This window comes from Lissotriton vulgaris, chromosome 2_1 (genome assembly GCF_964263255.1).
Source record: "Lissotriton vulgaris chromosome 2_1, aLisVul1.2, whole genome shotgun sequence".
Taxonomy (NCBI): Eukaryota; Metazoa; Chordata; class Amphibia; order Caudata; family Salamandridae; genus Lissotriton; species Lissotriton vulgaris.
Window position 1 is genome coordinate 1691761118 of NC_141687.1, and position 17349 is coordinate 1691778466.

Sequence of the window (17349 nt, forward strand, 5' to 3'; positions counted from 1 at the left end):
TGGGCAGAGAGCGACCCAATCCCCCTCTTAGTGTGGTTCTAGCTAACACCCACGAGCCGGCAGGTCCAGAAAGCCCCCGGGCTCCCCCGCCGGTTCAGCCACTACAGCCTGTCCCAACAACGGTATTCCGTGGGCAGAGAGCGACCCAATCACCCTCTCAGTGCGGTTCTAGCTAACACCCACGATCCGGCAGGTCCAGAAAGCGCCCGGGCTCCCCCGCCGGTTCAGCCACAACGCCAGAGCAGGGTTCGATATCGCCAACTCAGTAGGCCAGGGATCCTCACACGGCCCGTCCTCGAGCCCAGCCGCCGCACTCTAACGTGAGCAGCGGCCCCCGTATGTGCGCAGCTGATATAACTCTTCCAGCACTTCCCCCGCCGCCGGGGTCCACACCCCGCCCGCGTCCCCGCCGGTCACAGCTCGCACGGTGTGGCCTAGTGCGGCCCAGCGCCACCTGCGCAGCCCCGGACTCGCCTAGACCCCTATCAATCAATCAAATACACAAAAAACCAAGGAGTATCTTATATTCAGAAACAACTTTTCAAAAAGGTCCAATGTAGACACAGTTCTTTCTCAAAGGAAAAACACTCTTCAAAGCAGGCTTCTTCTTCTTTGATTTTTATTTTTTCTTATTTTCTTAAATCCAAAAAACAGTCACTTCAGAAGTTTGTTCAAGAATGTTATTCTACAGCATACAGCCTACGCGTTTCGTCCATACAGGGACATCATCAGGGCTTGAAATCAAGTGAGAATATATATTTTTATGGCAATCTTCCTTATCATTTGCGCAGATGAGAAATGGATGCGTCTTGCAAATTTTCAGAGCCTATAGCTTGTCACTCTCTCATATCAAGAAATCATTACAAGCGTAATCCACCAAGTCCATTCTTAGCTTACGGTCGACTCTTTACCAGGCGGGTCGTCATGGATTTCGGATGCGAGTGAAACTTGAGTTCTAAAAAACGGAGATTGACTTATCAATATTTGGGACGCCGCTTAAGCTAAGAATGGACTTGGTGGATTACGCTTGTAATGATTTCTTGATATGAGACAGTGACAAGCTATAGGCTCTGAAAATTTGCAAGACGCATCCATTTCTCATCTGCGCGAATGTTAAGGAAGATTGCCATAAAAATATATATTCTCACTTGATTTCAAGCCCTGATGATGTCCCTGTATGGACGAAACGCGTAGGCTGTATGCTGTAGAATAACATTCTTGAACAAACTTCTGAAGTGACTGTTTTTTGGATTTAAGAAAATAAGAAAAAATAAAAATCAAAGAAGAAGAAGCCTGCTTTGAAGAGTGTTTTTCCTTTGAGAAAGAACTGTGTCTACATTGGACCTTTTTGAAAAGTTGTTTCTGAATATAAGATACTCCTTGGTTTTTTGTGTATTTGTATGTGTTCAGTGGTCTTTGCGGTGGACCATTCCAAGTTGAGTGTCTAATAGATTTATTTACTCCTGTAAAAGTTTAAAAATAGTCTCGTGAAGTGCAGATAAATAGGTGACTCTCGCCGCAGTATCTAGTGTACCCTATCAATCAATCAATCAAGACATTTATAGAGCGCACTACTTACCCGTAGGGTCTCAAGGCGCTTAAGGGGGGGGGGGGGGTGCCGTTACTGCTCGAACAGCCAGGTCTTGAGCTTCTTCCTGAAGGAGAGGTGGTCTTGGGTCAGGGGCAGGTCGGTCGGGAGGGAGTTCCAGGTCTTGGCGGCCAGGTAGGAGAAGGACCTTCCTCCTGTTGTTGCTCTACGGATGCGTGGGACGGCGGCGAGGGCGTGGCTGGCTGATCGGAGGTGGCGTTTGGGAGCGTAGAAGTTGATTCGGTTGTTGAGGTAGCTCGGGCCTTGATCGTGTAGGGCTTTGTGTGCGTGGGTGAGGAGACGGAAGGTGATTCTTTTGTTGACGGGGAGCCAATGCAGGTCTCTCAGGTGTCCGGAGATGTGGCTGTGTCGTGGGACGTCGAGAATGAGTCTGGCTGAGGCGTTCTGGATCCGCTGAAGTCTCTTCTGGAGCTTGACGGTGGTTCCGGCGTAGAGGGCGTTGCCGTAGTCCAGTCGGCTGGTGACGAGGGCCTGGGTGACGGTCTTCCTGGTCTCCGTGGGGATCCACCAGAAGATCTTCCGTAGCATGCGCAGGATGTTGAAGCACGCCGAGGAGACGGCGTTGACTTGTCTGGTCATGGAGAGGGAGGAGTCCAGGATGAAGCCCAGGTTGCGTGCGTGGTTCGTCGCTTTGGGTGCGGTGCCCAGGGCGGGGGGCCACCAGGAGTCGTCCCAGGCGGTGGGCGTGGAGCCCAGGATGAGGACCTCCGTCTTGTCTGAGTTCAGTTTCAGGCGGCTGGTCGTCATCCACTCGGCTACCTCCTTCATCCCTTCGTGCAGGTTGGCTCTGGCGGCGGCGGGGTCGTTGGTCAGGGAGAGGATCAGCTGGGTGTCGTCGGCGTAGGAGATTATGTTGAGGTTGTGTTGGCGTGCGATGGCCGCGAGGGGGCTCATGTAGACGTTGAAGAGGGTAGGGCTCAGCGAGGATCCTTGAGGGACGCCGCAGATGACTTCGGTGGCCTCTGACTTGTACAGTGGCAGGCGGACTCTCTGTGTTCTTCCGTCGAGGAAGGAGACGATCCATTCCAGTGCCTTCTCCTGGATTCCGACGTTGCTGAGGCGTTGCACTAGGGTGCGGTGGCAGACAGTGTCGAAGGCCGCGGAGAGGTCTAGGAGGATGAGGGCCGCTGTTTCTCCGTTGTCCATCAGGGCTCGGATGTCGTCGGTGGCGGCGATGAGGGCGGTCTCGGTGCTGTGGTTGGCTCGGAAGCCGGACTGCGAGGGGTCGAGGGATCCGTTCGTCTCGAGGAAGGCGGCCAGCTGTTTGTTGACGGTCTTCTCGATGACTTTGGCTGGAAACGGGAGTAGCGAGATTGGGCGGTAATTCTTGAGTTCGGTGGGGTCTGCTGTGGGTTTCTTGAGAAGAGCGCTGAGTTCGGCGTGCTTCCAGCTCTCGGGGAAGGTGGCGGTGTCGAAGGAGGTGTGGATAATGTAGCGCAGGTGGGGTGCGATGACAGCGTCGGCCTTGTTGAAGACGTGGTGAGGGCAGGGGTCGGTCGGAGATCCGGAGTGGACGGAGTTCATCATGCGGACGGTGTCTTCGGTGCTGATCGGAGTCCAGGCTCGGAGGGTGGTGGTGGGCGGCGTTGCTGTGGTCGTGGCGTGCGTCGGTTGGGTGCTGAAGCTGTTGTGTATGTCCGCGATTTTGTTGTGGAAGTAGGAGGCGAGGGAGTTGCAGAGGTCTTGCGAAGGTGTGATGTCGTTGTTTCCGACGTTGGGGTTGGAGAGCTCTTTCACGATGTTGAAGAGTTCCTTGCAGTTGTGTGCGTTGTTGTCCAGCCGGTCCTTGAATGCAGTTTTCTTGGCGGCGTGGATCAGTTGGTGGTGCTTCCGGGTGGCGAGTTTGAGGGTGGTCATGTTGTCCGGTGTAGGCTCCTTTCTCCAGACTTTCTCGAGGGCTCGGCAGTTCTTCTTGGAGCTCTTGAGTTCGTCGGTGAACCATGGGGCTTACCCCACTCACCGCTTCCAGCAGGGCCGAGCGCCAGGCCACAGGATCACCGATCTCTCCTGCTCCGATGAGACGTGCCCACGCTTTCACCAGCGCGTGTCCCGGTCTCCCTCACAGCCTCCTCGTCCAGGGGAGGGAGTTGCAGAACCCCGAAGCAGCCGCCGGGCCCAAACTGCAGGGCCGCACACCACCAGGGCCAGCTCCGGCTCAGCACGTCACCGCCGGGAAAACAGTTCCGGCGTTCCGCTCGGCGAAGGAAAAGTGCCTCACTTTTCGCCTTAACGTCTCAGCTGTAGATTGCCATCAAGATGGTCGGTGTAAACGGCAGGATGTGCAGGATATTAAAAGGATTTTAAGAGGTCCCGGCAGAGCCTCACATAAGTGCGGCCATCTTGCCCGGCGCCCTCTAGCGCCCCCACATACTCTACTTTTGTAATTCAATTTGAAATGTTCATTGTGTCGACTTTTGACGTTATTACTGTTTTGATACTGCATATATACTTTACACATTTTTCTACGTTAAGCAAGTCTGCTATGTTTTATAGCTATGAGAGGATGCAGCTCACATTGATTTTGTGACTTTGAAGGATCACCCAGATAAGGATTGTGATTATTACTCAAGGTGGGTAGTCACACTCCCTGGAATAATAATCCAATTTTGTACACCATTAATAGCATTAACGATAACATAGTAAATGAATCAGTGTCTCAAAGCACAATGCAGCAGAAACTTTCCCCAGATACTGTATTACAATCTATTTAAAGTGTGGGTCTATGATTAAGATGAAAGACGGCAAAGGCAACTGAACAAAAAATCAAGAAATCTTATAGCCTTTTTAACTGAACAAACTGAATCCATATGATTAACAATTTTAAATTAGGACAAAGGAATCGAAAACATATAACAATTTAAAAGGGATAATAGAAAATTATCAAGGAGAAATCAGGAGTATTCAACTCAGACAAATGGAAACAAATTATCTATGCTATGCATAGAAATTTGAATAGGAAACGGAGGGAAAAAGGTGTTACGTTAGTCACTAATATGTATATGGGTTGTCTTCTGCACCCATGATGATTGACAACGTTAAAGTGAAAATTGGCTTGATGAAGTTGACTATGAAATTGAAACATAAGAAATTCTTTAAAAAGAATCTAATAATGCATCAATCTATTTCATTTGTACCATCTATTTCAGAGATGAAAATTTGCACAGAAACTGAGGTCATAGCACAACCCTTAGGAATAAAAGTTATATCCAAAGAAAGTTGTCTTAGTTAAACACCGAAATGTTCTTGTTACCACAAAATACTGTGATACATTTCTTTTTTGATCTTCTCTCTAAAGATTTAGATGAAACTATTGTAAAAAAAAAAAGTCAAAGGTAATCTGAATGAAGAATGAATGGACATTTGTCTGTTACTTTGTGACCTGAGTATCAAAATCTGCCAGGGTGATAACAAGAAAATGCTGTCGCAATTACTTACCCTGAATAGTATCAAGACTTATTGAACCAGCTTAGTCATATCAATAATTATGACCAGGATAAAAACCATAGAATCAAAATAAAATGTCAGGAAATGCAAAATGTACTTTTAAGATTCTTTGATGATCAACTATGAGGAAGTATACAAGTACCTAAAACAGGATAAAGGTGAGACGCCCTATAATCTATTTTGTGAAGTATCTACAATAAACCTCCATGAACAGCGATGCTTGATCCAAATTAAATTTTAATGATAAAGCAGAGTGCCAAGTAGAAACTTACAAAGGCCCAAGAACATCCCAACTGCCAACAGCAATTTTAATTTGAAGCAAGAGCATTCTAAAAAGGAATGATGGAGAAAACCAATGATAAGCAGAAAAGCACATGCAGAGCACCTAAGAACCCAATATGAATAAGACGACTGCATATTTCCTACCCAAAAATTATAACAAAAGGTAATTCTTTCTTTCCTTGTAGACCTGTCATATCATGCATGGGCTTTGGATTGGGGAGTATCTCAGAATATATATTCACATTGCAAATCTAGTAACAATGGAGCAAGAACCAATTGTAGTGGGAATTATGTGCCTAAAACAGGGATAGAAAATATTGTTGAATGGATCACTGACAGAATATCGACAGTCAAAATATCGAGTTGCCAAAATATCGAGGTAAAAATATAGAATGCCAGAATATCGACTTCCTATCTACAAACAGGTAAGTACAAAAATATTGACTCCAAAATATCGATAGGAAAAAATATAGATCGTCAAAATATAGAATTTTTTAAATATCTTAAAAGTAATTTAAAACTAATATAATAATAAATATAATTATTTAAACATACTTAAAATACTTAAATAAACTTAAAATGAATAAATAATTAATGTAACTTAAAAAAAATGTATTTTTAAAACATATATATACAAATTATTAACAAAACATATACAACATTTTTTACGTAGGATAGCGAGAGGGTTAAATTTACTATTCCCACTCCATAGAGTGCAACAGTAGGGAAAGCGTTGGATAGTGTAGGGGTAAAAATTACTATTCCCACTCCAGAGAGCGCAACAGCAGGGAAAGCGTTGGATAGCGTAGGGGTGAAAATTACTATTCCCACTCCAGTGAGCGCAACAGTAGGGAAAGCGTTGGACAGCGTAGGGGTAAAAATTACTAGTCCCACTCCAGTGAGTGCAACAGTAGGAAACGGGTTGGATAGCGCTGGGGTAAAAATTACTATTCCAACTCTAGAGAGTGCAACAGTAGGGCAAGCATTAGATAGTGAGAGGGTAAAAACTACTATTACCACTCCAGAAAGAGCAACAGTAGGGAAAGTGTTGGATAGCGTAGGGGTTAAAATTACTATTCCCACTCTAGAGATCGCAACAGTAGGGAAAGCATTGGATAGCGTAGGGGTAAAAATAACTATTCACACTCCAGAGAGAGCAACAGTAGGGAAAGTGTTGTATAGCGTAGGGGTAAATATTACTATTCCCACTCCAGTGAGTGCAACAGTAGGGAAAGTGTTGGATAGCGTAGGGGTAAAAATTACTATTCCTACTCCAGAGAGTGTATCAGTAGGGAAAGCGTTGGATAGCGTAGGGTTAAAAATTACTATTCCCACTCCAGTGAGTGCAACAGTAGAGAAAGCATTGGATAGCATAGGGATAAAAATTACTATTCCTACTCCAGAGAGTGCAACAGTAGGGAAAACGTTGGATAGCGTAGGGATAAAAATGACTATTCCCACTCCAGTGAGTGTAACAGTAGGGAAAGCGTTGGATAGCGTAGGGGTAAAAATTACTATTCCAACTCCAGAGAGTGCATCAGTAGGGAAAGCGTTGGATAGCGTAGGGGTAAAAATTAGTATTCCCACTCCAGTGAGTGCAACAGTAGGGAAAGTGTTGGATAGCGTAGGGGTAAAAATTACTATTCCCACTCCAGTGAGTGCAACCGTAGGGAAAGCGTTGGATAGCGTAGGGATAAAAATTACTATTCCCACTCCAGTGAGTGCAACAGTAGGGAAAGCGTTGGATAGCGTAGGGGTAAAAATTAGTATTCCAACTCCAGAGAGTGCAACAGTAGGGAAAGCGTTGGATAGCGTAGGGGTAAAAATTACAATTCCCACTCCAGTGAGTGCAACAGTAGGGAAAGCATTGGATAGCGTAGGGTTAAAAATGACTATTCCCACTCCAGCGAGTGCAATAGTAGGGAAAGTAAATACTTTATATACAAATATAAATAACATAAATATTAATAACAATCACAAAATAATTAAAATATTTTACAATTTTATAAAATATATTAATTAATCAATTAAAATTACAAATACAAATTAACTAATAATAAAAATTACCTACTAATACTAATTATTTACTAATTACCAATAAATTAAATTACATTATAAAAATAAATAAAAATTAGACACAAAAAATAAAAAATTTTAATTACTTACAATTAACTTACTTCCCAAGTTATTCCACTATAAACTCACAACCCACTACAGAAAATAAATTACTAAAATTAACATATTTATCAATTAATCATTTAAAATTATTTACCAATTATATTTTAATTAATTAACAATTAATCCTAAACAAATACCAATAAATAAAATAATATATTTAATTATAATTAAATTACTTCCCACCCTATTCCCCTATAAACCCACAACCCGCCACAGAAAATAAATTACTAAAATTAACATATTTATCAATTAAGCAATTAATATTAAATATCAATTATATTTTAATTAATTACCAATTAATAATTAATTAACAATTAATTTTAAATAAATACCAATAAATAAAATAACATATTTAATTAATTATAATTAAATTACTTCCCACCCTATTCCCCTATAAACCCACAACCCGCTACAGAAAGTAAATTACTAAAATTAACATATTTATCAATTAATCAATTAAAATTAAATACCAATTATAGTTTAATTAATTACCAATTAATAATTAATTAACAATTAATTTTAAATAAATACCAATAAGGAAAATAACATATTTAATTAATTATAATTAAATTACTTCCCACCCTATTCCCCTATAAACCCACAACCTGCTACAGAAAATAAATTACTAAAATTAGCATATTTATCAATGAATCATTTAAAATTAATTACCAATTATATTTTAATTAATTACCAATTATTAATAAGTTAACAATTAATTCTAAATAAATACCAATAAACAAAATAACATATTTAATTAATTATAATTAAATTACTTCCCACCCTATTCCCCTATAAACCCACAACCGGCTACAGAATTATATTACACAAAAATTAAAAATTAATATTAAATTACCTTAAATTCGATATTTTTATTGTCTATATTCTGTCTAGTCGATATTATGTCTATTCTATATTTTGTAATCGATATTATGTCTAGTCGATGATAAAAACTCGATATTTTGACTTTATACCTTGTTGAATATTGCAGAATTTGTATAGACTAGAAAATGAAAACTCAGAGGAATCCAATTGAAAATGTGAATATATAAAATAAGGAGTTTTTTTCAGTGCTAAAGTGTAGAATTCATGGCATTGTGATTAAAATAAAAGAATTTGATATTTTAATCATTATCTAACCATTTGGAAGTGCTGAAGTTGGATGCTGGCATTAAGGAATTCATGGCGGAACAACTGCTTATAACATATTTTAGAGGTGCTACTTTAAGGCACTTACTCTCCCTGAGAGAAAGAAAATATCATAAAACAAAAACAGAAGAAAATGGGTTACTCAAAATATGGGTGGACTCTCATAAATGTGGAAAGTGTATTTGCTATATTCTTGTTATCAACAAGTGAAAAGACATTTCAAAATTTGATGAAAGCAAATCATTAGAAATAAAAATTATTACATATTTAATCATCTGCCTATGTGGATTGCAATATGTTTCAAAATACATGATTGTCATGCATTTCAGGACTTAACACTGTATTGCACATCGCTGAAATTCATAAACTGAGATTCATACTGATTGAACAAAGTTAAAGAGGGTGGGCGAGGAGGCAATCTAGCATGAAACATGAGACTGTGTGGAAGTAAATGGATAACTCTTTTAGACACATTTAGGAATGGTGTTTATATGGATTATGAATTACATTTTTTTGTAATAGAACTTTCATTTTGTCACAAAATGCACAGTGATAACTAGTTCAGTGGCACAAAAAATATGCTGTATATATTGTTCTCACTAAGAACTTGTGTTGGTTTTATACATGTGTGGAATACACTCCTTGCTTAGATTTATCCATAATATAATTTCAATAATAGTTTGCCCTAACTCGAAACCAATAGTAGACCCAATTAGGAGAGTTGTATACACTAATCTTAATGATTAAAATATTGAGGATATTATCTACTCCTTGTATTATCGCATTTGATTGTAGTCAATCTAGTGACAAAGCCTATACGTATTTGTTAGAGAATCAGGGTTTGGGTTTGTGAAATGTAATATCAGTCCTTTTGATTTTTGTTAAAGAAGGTCCAGAAATATGAATCATCTCTTTGTGGCTTTTAAAGCGTATAACTTCAATGACAGTACTGAGTAACTTTATATTAATTTGTATTTAATGTGGACTGCCAGTAATCATGAAGGACACTAATGTAATATACCAAATGAAAGAAAAAGGTCCAAGGATTCCAGAGCTATATCTGTTTTCACAAGATTTTATGAAGACAAAGGAAACATACTCAAAACTCTGGACCTTTGGAGCTTTAAAATTAAACAGTTTTTAGGAAGAAGAGAGTATGTTTTCCATTATTATATGCGTATTATTTTAAGGTTGAATCCTGTAGTCATTAATTCAAGATGCCACTCAGATGATAAGGTTGCTCAGTTTTAGAAAAGACAATCTTTATTAGTGCAAATTCGAGCATTGACAGCCGACACGTGTTTCACCCTCTATGGCGATTGGCGCCAGGGCTTCAAAAGTTACTGGAGTTTTCAATTTGGAGGTAAATCTCCTATGGTGTACAGCGTCTTCACCAAGGTGCCGTGTGTGGCAAAGAGGTCCCGCTGCCAAATTGAAAACTCCAGTAACTTTTGATGTCACATATAAATTACGATGAAAATTAGAGAACTTTACAGAATGTACAAACAAAATTGAAATAGCCTTGAGAAAGCCCTGGCGCCAATCGCCATAGAGGGCGAAACACGTGGTCCCTCTTTCTCAGTCCAGGGAGGAACAGACGTCTTTTCGATATCCCTCAAACAAAATAAAAGGAATAGAGGTAAGTGTTGCTGACACACCACCTATTCATACAAGGGAGGGAAGTGAGGGTTCACCCAATGTATGGTCATCCACCACCATGTGCCTCAAAAGTAAAGGCAGGACAAAGCATGTGACTATTCTCGGGGCTTGTTTGTGGTTTCCCCTAATATGTCCTTCTCCTCCCTCCTCCCAAACAGTCCCAGGAACTGAGCATGTACCTGACTGAACAACGCTCTTCCGTGAGCGGGGTGGGATAATTCGCTGTTTGCCTCGTGTCTGTGCCGGTCTTCTGGCTCTACGTCTCCTCTTTGAGCTTCCAGCCTTCTCAGGGCGGCGTTTCTTTTCTCCTCACCATCTTCTTTCATGTCTTCCTCCTTGTTGGCCATGGCTTCCCATGTCCAAGCCTCCACGTCACTCTCAGCTTCCTGAATCTCCTCTGTAAAAGAAATGACAGTCGTCTCGGGGGGGGGGGCCCGATAGAAACTGGCTTATCTTAAAGGGGGAATGCTGATATTCTACAGACTCATCCTTTTGATTGGTGACAGGGTCCTTTCTCCAGCGTTCAGTGGCTGCAGCCTGCAAAAAGAGAAGATGGTCTGCGTGATGAGGAATGCACCAGCTCTCCATATCATTGTCCTCCTTCACTTCTATACCCGATGTGCCGCCTTCGTGACAGCTACACTTTTGTAACAGAGGAGGTGGCGCCTAACCCTGACAAGGTGCGATACATCAAAGAGGCATCCTCACCTTCCACAGGTTTGTAGTTTTATTGGAATGGTGAATTACTGTGGTTGATTCATCAAAGACTTGATAACATTAGCCCAGCCATTCTGTAACCTAACCAAATCTGTATTCCCCTGGACATGGAAGAAGAGCGGTCCTTTCAAGTGACTAAAGATGCTTTATTAGCAGACACCACTCTTGTGTAGTTCGATCCATGGAGGACACCACATTGCTGTGGATGTTGGCTCCAAAGGCATAGGAGCAGTGCTGCTGCCATGACCAGAAGAGGGGGACGGGGCAACAGTAGCTTTGCGAGTAGATCCCTCACCCCAGCAGAGCAACAGTACTTGCAAATCAAGGAGGTGATAACCACACATTGGGAACGCCGTCATTTCCACTCGTATGCATACGGACACCCTTTTGTGGTCACCACGGAGCACACGTCCCTCATCGCACTGGTCTGATAAATCACCTCCAAACCACCCCCAAAGATTGTGGAATAGATGCTGCAACTGCAGGAGTGCAACTGTCAGGTGGAATACTGACCAGGAATGAATAATCCAGGGGATCATTTGCCAGGGTATCCTAGGGCAGCCACTTTGGAGGAAGAAGAAGAAGCGGAGGAGACCGAAGTTTATGTGCACTATGCTGCTGACTGTTCACTGCTTCTACCCATGTCAGTGGAATCTATATGCAAAACACTGCACAGGATGGGTGCTTACAGAAAGTGTTGGATGCTACTAAAGTGGTCAATGGTATCAGTTAAAAGCCCAATAGCCTCAACGGACACCTGAAGCCCAGCACATCCAAGACAGTCTTTATCATGTTCGTCACAAACTAGCAGCCGGCGAGGATAGAAGCCTCCTGTGAGGACATCATGTTGTCATCCCACAAGTTTCACCAGCCAAGTAGCACAGCTGGCCCATGCTTACCATCAAGGTACCATCAAAACCAAGTCATCTTCGCACCAGGGTTTGGTTTCCACTCATGGACGACTTGGTTGAGACAGTGGTAAGGTTGTGTCCTTGGTGCCAAGCAGCAGTAGGACCTACCCCTCAGTCCTGTGTTGACCGAACAAGGACCCTAACAGTTCTGGTAGTGCATCAGCTTAGACTTTGGAAGCCTCCCCAATGGGAGATATGCTATGGTTCTCATAGATGATTACTCCAAATGCCCAGCATGGATATCCTCGCCTCCAAGGGGGCACACAAAGTGGAAGACAAACTTGAAGAATTATGGCCACCCATAACCTACTCAGAAAACTGAGGACAGATAATGGCCTGCCATTTCATGGACAAGAGGTATCCTCAAACCTACGATCTTTGAACATTATGCATAAGAATATCACTCCTCTGTGGCTGTAGACCAACAGAGATGTTGAGAGGTTCATGAGGAATCTAAACAATGTCACCTGAATTGCACACGCAAACCATCAACTGCATGAATGGGTCATCTACTCCTTTTTGCCCCAATATATCACCAAACCCTGCACTACTCCATGAGGCAAGCTGCTGGACATTTCCTAATGTAGCGAGTAGTCCAAGACTCCATTTCTCAGCATCCCGCATGTATTCTGGAACCTCTTGATGACAAGAAGGTTCTAGAAAAGAGAAGGTCCACCAATGCTCATGTCAGTCAGCATTGGAGAGCAAAGTGGCCTAATATGAAACTGGGAGGTCTGGTACTAGTCAAAGATAGGCCCCTCTGTGAGCAAGTTGAGGCTACCTTTTGAACGCCACACCTTGAAGTTACCACAAACATCTCACAGTTCAGCAGGTTTCATACCAGGATTCTCCCCAGGAGTGAAGCAGAGGAGGCAGATGAGAGCACAAGTGTTAAGGCCTTGAATCGTCGGAGACTTACGATGCTCAAAGGGGTCCACCTCCTGATAGCCCCTTGGACTGAGTAGAACTAACAGACACATAAGGGTGATCAGGCGAGGGAAGGAAAAGAAGGGAACAGCAGGGAGGGAGATCTGAAAAGAAAGTAAACAAGCATAAGTATCCAAAACTTCCTTGTACTGAACAACAGAACTCTTCAATACCTATACTGTAAATGTAATACCTGTAAAGAAAAATAACTGCCACTGTATCCTAGCTGAGATCACAGGAATCAAGTACTGCTGGATCTAAGGATAGAACACGGACGTTACTACACCATTAACAAGACTGCTGTTCTATGATTTTCCATATATTTCTACAGCAGATAGCATCATACCCAAAAATATCACAAGAGCCACGTAACAGGGGAATTGGAGCTTTCTTCAGGATGAGCTCTAGAAGCCCCTGAGGTGAAAACAGAAATAAACAATCCATCATGAATTCTTAGCACATGTAGAGGTTATTATACACCATAACACACCAGAGACAATGGGGGTAATAGTTGCAATAGAAATGGTCAATGTTGTGATCCTGTACCAAGGAGTTTGTGACCAGCACAGGGATCATAGAATAAACCCAAAAGGTAGCAGAGTATCATAGCGATATACAGAGCGTATAACCCTCGGTTGGCTGCGATACCACAATTAAAGCATTGCGATAACCCAGAGAAAGTCACAGCGTACTAATAGTACAGTCAAAATAAAAGTAACTCAAATGCGCAGCCGCACGCGTCTCAACAAAAGGCCAATCATCAGTCCCCCAGTGAGTCAGAGAGGGTACAGAGGGAAAATACTAAGCCCCGCAAGAGCTTGATGAAGCTCGTCCAACGGGCTAAGTAATCACTAGGAAGCCCCGCAAGAGCCTGTCGTTGACTCGTCCAACAGGGCTTCAGAATGCCCAACAAATCAAGCTGCTGGACCGAGGAATGCTTGAAAGCAGTAAGGAGCGACGGTGCAAAAGCACCCCTATGGTCACTTTGAACATCAGAACGCCTCTGAAGATTCCAGGAATTAATAGTACCCGACTGGTGCCATGGAAGCGTTTACATTCGCTTCAGCGGCAACGTCGTGACGTCATCAGTGTTACGTTCCCATGGCGTCATGGGAAATATAGTTTAGTCTGCAGCTTCTTATCTGATCACGGAGAAGCCGCAGTGTTCTCCACCTGCCCTGATGATGCGACGTGACAACAAGTGAGATAGCCAAGACCCCTGAGAGAGTGGTTCCATGATGAACACTACCAAGCCAGTAAGAGACAACCATATTGATAAGACTTGTAGGAAACTAGGTTTCTGTTGGAGGACCCCTGTATTTTTTGCCTGGCTTTTGATTCAACTATGACTGTAGAGTACTGGGTCCCTGCTAACCAAGTTCCCAATACCAGTGTTCTTTCCCCTAAAAACAGTACCATGATTGGCACCACTTCAGCTGCCCCTGTAAGTCCCAAGTTAATGTTACCCAAGGTACCTGGGGCATGGGTACTGAATGAGGTCCTCTGGGGCTACAGTCCTGGTTGTGCCACCCCGCTGACCCCTCACCAAAGTGATGAGGTCTGCCACTGCATGCTGCATGTCTTGGTCCAGAGAAATCCGAAGAGTTGAAATGGCACACAGCCCTGTGTGCCATGCCACTAATACTCTGCATAACATATAGGTAAGTCCCCCCTACTAAAGGCCTTTAGCGTTAAGGCCAGGTTTACTATATGCTGATATGTGGGCATATCAGCATGAGCAGATATGCCCCTACAATAACCACTATATTCTGAGATGTTTAAGTGCACAGGGAAGCCATGATGAGTTCATGGGCTGAATACTTGTCACCAAATGTTTCATTGCTCTATGGTGGATTCACTGATCCCTTTTTTCCAATTTTTATGCAAGGAGTAAACAAGCATCACACATACAAAAAAGAAAGAATTAATGCATTTACATGGGGTCAGAAGGAATACAACGCCATTACCGCCCAAATTATGATAAAGGGAGAAAAAACAGCTGAAAAGAAAATGTATACATCGAAAAAACAAAAAATCAAAAGGAAGGATTAATGTAGCTTAAATCCAGTCAGTTACAGGGGCCCACATCCTCGCCCCAAAGAGCCTCTTCCTGCTCCCCTTAGTCTTATAAATTGCAGCTTCCAGGTTATACTTTGCCAGTAGTCTTGCCCGCCAAGAAAGAAATGAAGGCGGGTCCGGAGAAATCCGGTCCTTCGTGATGCAGATACGTACAATCGACATACAAATAAATACAAAAGCAGTTGTTGTTTTAGATGTGGGTAAAACAGGTTCTGTCTGAATACCTGTCAGCACCAATTCCCCAGTAATACACAGTGTTATGCCAATTAACAATGCAAGAAAATGTTCAATAGCAGAAAAAAATCAGACAATTTAGGGCACAAAAAAAACATATGAAGCGAATCTGCAGCAAAAGCATCCACCTACTACATTTGGTTCCAGCTCCAGTGCCGCACTTTGAGATTTTTCCAGGGATATAGTACATATCATAAATAGACATGTAGTTCTGTGCCCGCATCCGACCTGTCAACAAAACTTGATTTGCCAAAAATATGGAATTAGTTAAGTCAATCCCCTCTATATTTAATTTTCTTGACCACTACTCTTGGCATTGCTTTAGATCTGCTGGAAGTAACATTATCAAGTTAGAGTACAATAGACCAATAGGTGTTTGTTTCTCCAAGAGATCTATTATTGAGAATTTTCTTAATTGAGAATCTAAGCCAGGCCCGAGCGTATTCAAAAAGCTACGAATTTGCAGGTATTTGAAAATGTCATGCAGGCTGTACTGAGCTTGGAGATCTGTAAAAGCTGGAAGTAAGCCATCAATACAGATATCTCCCAAGTAACAGATTCCCTTCTGATGCCACCTATAAACTGTTTGGTCTCAAAAAGTCAAAGGAAGAGCACCAAAAGTTTCCAGAGGGGTATAAGCATTTAAATTCATAAGGCCTAGATGATGCTTAACCCGTTTCCAACCGAAAAGGAAGCTTTCAAAATTTTGAATTTAGTTTTTTTTAAATAACTTGGTTCCAGAACTTTGACCAGGCAGCCGTTAGCTGCTTCCCCCAACCCAAATTCATAGATTGAAGGGGCATGACAAGGCAATAGCGTAGCTCTATCCCCGACTATCAGTGGGGATACGAACTGCAAGACCGCCGCCCAGTAATAAAACAGAAAGTATGGAATACCCAAACCCCCACCAGATCTAGGCAGAACCATCTTCTTATACGCCCTTCTATGCCTTTTATACCCCCAAAGAAATCTAGAGAAGATTTTTTCAAGTTTTTTTAAAACAAGACGCTGGAAATTCAAGCTGAATAGTTCTAAAAATGTAAAGAAATTTGGGTAACACAAGCATTTTTAAAACATTCGACCTCCCATGCAGTGATAAATGAAAATGATCTATTCGCTGTAAAGTAGAATTCACCTTATTTAATACCGGATTAATATTCAACTCTGGAATCTTATTGATTTACGAGGATAGCTTGATCCCTAAATAAGTGGCTTCTGCAAAAGTGGATATGCCCTCTGGAGTGCTTCCGCCAATAGATAGGATCTGTGTTTTGGTATTATTAAGCTTGTACCCAGAAATTGCCCAAACTCTGATGCCTGATCTTCAATTATTGGCAATGCGGATTCACTGATCCCTAAAGTAATTAGTAACAAACATCTTTTCTTAATACATCCTCACTGATGCCAGTGGTGGATTTATTAATACATTCACAAATGAGACCCTTTTAGAGGGTCCCCTAAAAACCCACCAAGCAGTAATGTGAGTTCTGACTTGTTTTGCCAACCTGACACTACCAGACATGTTCATGACCTCATGGGGTGAGAGTCAGTGCTCTCAGAGGACAGAGACAAAGCCTGCTTTGGGTGGAGGTGCTTCACACCTCCTCCAGGATAGGATGGCCTTTCTGGGCAGGAAGCTTCAAATGCGATACCACCTTTGAAATCCAACGCAGATTCCTCCAGATAGTGGGGGAAATCCAAGACTCCTTTCCTGCTCCATTTATGGTGGGAGGAAATGTGGGAAAATTAGTTAATTAGCTCACACCTACTTTTCATTACATCTACAAACCCTAGTGCTTGAAAGCAAGCTAGGGTGGGTCCTCTGCTGAAATAGCCCAAGCTTGGCACCACTAAACCAGTGAAGGTCCGACCCATCTCTCTCCTACCGTGGGTTTCCAAGATTTTGGAATCCTACATTAATTCCATCAACACAGGTTATCTGGAGGAGAACAACTTGCTGGACCCCACCCAGAATGGCTTTCGGCCGGGTCACAGTGTGGAATCAGCCCTCTTGGCTGTGACTGAGCATCTGAGGAGGGCCGTAGACGAGGGTCGTATATCAGCACTGATTTTGTTAGATCTCTTTGCTGCATTCGACACCGTCTCCCACCAAATCCTGTTGCAGAGGTTTTAGGAGGTGGGGATCGTGGGATCTGCTCTTGA